The sequence below is a fragment of the Lactuca virosa genome, chromosome 4 (assembly GCF_052849685.1).
Source record: "Lactuca virosa cultivar CGN04683 chromosome 4, Lactuca_virosa_CGN04683_v6, whole genome shotgun sequence".
NCBI lineage: Eukaryota > Viridiplantae > Streptophyta > Magnoliopsida > Asterales > Asteraceae > Lactuca > Lactuca virosa.
The window spans coordinates 529741372-529744519 of record NC_136429.1 but is presented as its reverse complement, the minus strand read 5'-3'; positions in this window follow the sequence as shown (position 1 = coordinate 529744519).

Sequence of the window (3148 nt, the reverse complement as noted above, 5' to 3'; positions counted from 1 at the left end):
TTGGGAGCCTGGTGAGCATATAGGGTTTTCAACCTACAATAATAATAACATATTAAGTTCACCAATCAACAATAACCCTGATTACCCATTCCCATTGTCCTCACTTTACGTCCCTAAACACCTAACACGAGGGACTTAGCCTAAGGAATATCATCGGGTTGGACACTACTGCTAAGGGGACTCCTCAGCCATACATGTCCTAAAGGCAACCATGAGGGGGATTGGAGTACACCAATGAACATTTAGTTCATCAACACCTACAAGTTGCGAACTTGCTAGTGTACCACTGGACTGTCTAGAAAGGTCCGTGATCGTCATCTATACTCCGCTAGACGACTACAACAACACCAACAACAACACCGACACCGAGGCCTCTCATCATTTTAACACCCACCGACTATTTAGTCTACCCATGTTCTACCCAACATATTTGTAGATAAAATACATATTTGTATAATACTCTAAATGTGGCTTAGATTGTTATATACAAACCCACCAAGAATAGGTTCACTTATTCTTGTGAAAGCTAAGTTAGTAGAAAGAAAGCTTCTAATGACAAAGTATGTGGGAGGTACATGGAACTTGAAGTAGCTCAAGAACCATAACCTTATGTAGTAATAGTTGGCACTAGTTTTAACAAGGATTGTTAAGCTTGAATAATAGTTATTCACAAACACAAATTGTTTGCATTAATGGTAGAAATCATCTATGACTTGAGAAATGTGGAATCTCTCATTGATGATATTTTATTGATGGTTTCTGGAAAATCCATCAAATACCAATATGCTATGTCAGATCTCGAATCTGATAAATGACTTAGAGTCATGAACATGAGATGTAATCCATGTATGATAATCAATAATGGGCTTGATTAAAATTTGTTCCTATAGAAAGGCTAGAAGGAGTAAATAATTCTTCTAGAAAGAATAAATTACATGGATAACCATACACGTTTAAAGAAAGACTTGTAGTAAAAGGATTTTCTCATACTCATGTCATTGACTATGGTCCTCATCATACTCATGACATTGACTATGATCAAACCTTGCTAACAAGTAGCTATGATTAGATCAATAAGGATATTGTTTACTATAAATTCATATTCTTAATATGAGATATAGTAAATAGATTTCAAGAAAGACCGCTTTTCTTAACAGACATCTACTAAAAGATATCTACATAGTTAGCCTGGAGGTTTTCTTAATCCAAGTTATCCTAACAAAATGTATAGGGCTTGAGATCCACTTGTGGATATAAAGCAAACATCTTAATGTTGCAATCATCATTTTATGTAAAACCACAAGTTGTGTTTTTATATCAAAATGAATGGAACATATGTGTTTACTAAGAACTAGTGGGAGCATAGTGAAATTCCTAATCTTGTATGAATGAGACATACTTAATCATTTGAAGTCACATTCTGAGTGATCAAGGTCGTTTACACCTTGACTCGGAAAGTGTTTCTAAAATGAAAGACTTAGGAAGGAAAGGATACATCCTTGGAATATAAAATCTATAAGGGATAGATAAAATGAATGTTAAAGGTTTCATGTCCTTATACATATATTGCGAATATCCTAAAAGGGATCAAGACACAAGATTCTTTTGGAGAATTCTTGGCATTGTCATATGGCACCATTTTGAGCTAGCCTCAAAAGTACATAGCTCATAGGTTTAAACTAGATGAAATGATTTATATTCTATTTGCTTGGCAAATGAATTCATCTTTTACGCCCTATTATGCATAGAACATGGTATTTGATCATGTTATAAGCATGTCATAGGATACTAATTGAATACATGGTTAAGTCACTGGATGACTATGAGAGCATTCTAAGAGTACTTTAGAAGAACTAAGAGAATGCATATGAGACAATCAGTTTAGAAAGGATCTTTATGCAAAGAGCTACACAAGATGTTAATTTCTAAACAGATATAAATAATTATGAATTATAATTGGATTTTGACTTCATCATGGAATGAAAGGTAAGTTTTGTTGGAACGAGGTCCAAGCAAAACATAATGACACAATCTACTACAAAATAAGAATACACTACTTTAGAAGTTGAATTCTAATATGATTGGATGAATGGGATCATTGAAAAACTATGTTGATTTCTGTCATTCAAGGATCACATAGAAATCTTTGTGAATTTGAGAGTATACTTAATCTAGCTAAGAGACTCTATGTCACGAAAGAACACTAATCATATTCTCCAAGATATTTAACTATACTTAGAGTAAAGTTAAATATGGAGAGGATAGTATTAAGAGAATTCATACAAATTAAATTTTGTCAAATCCATTGATAAAATCATTCTTTTGAGCTAAGTATGAATGGTCACACTTCAGCTATAAGACTTTATTATTCTAGAAACAGATTTTTGATTTGGGTTTAGTATTTGGATATTGGAACATTATAACAACAACTATTTGATAATGTTATGATATATTGGGATATAGTCATCACATTAGTACTTGTTGTGTTCTATATTAACATGTTTAATCCATGAATAATGATATTATTCTAAAGGTTCATAGTCGGTTATAATTGTGGGAGCAATTATAAAGTAAGACTAATATGAATTGGATTGGTTGACTTTCAATAGATGAAAGTAGGCAAGTGGTTGTAACCAAGTTTCATAGGTACTTGTCAGAGAACTAGTATTGAACTGACCCGCATCAAGATCATCTCATGGATCGCTGTTGTGACAACCCGAAATTTTTATTCTGCGTAACCATTCACTTCAATAGAAGTCAGAACAGTTTCTACTAACTTTCAAGCTTTTTGGAATAAGTTTGAGTGTTTTAAGATTAGTACTTCAGGAGATAACAGGAGAGAGGATGCCCTAGGGTTTATTGTGCACCAATAATATTCCAAAACTCCAAGAGTTTGGAGTTTACGGCCCAAACAAAGGTGTTTACGGCCGTAAACCCTAAAAGGGGGTATAAATATGACACTTAGTCATTATTTACCACTTTTCACATTTTCAAGATCCAAAACCCATTTCTCTCTCAAGTATCATCCGACTTTTCTTCAAGATCTTCAACTTTGTAAGTGTTTCTAGCCCTAAAGAGTTGATATCTTACTTAATCTAGTGATCTTACATGATTCCATCCGTGAAATCATTCCAAAAGTGTAGATCTT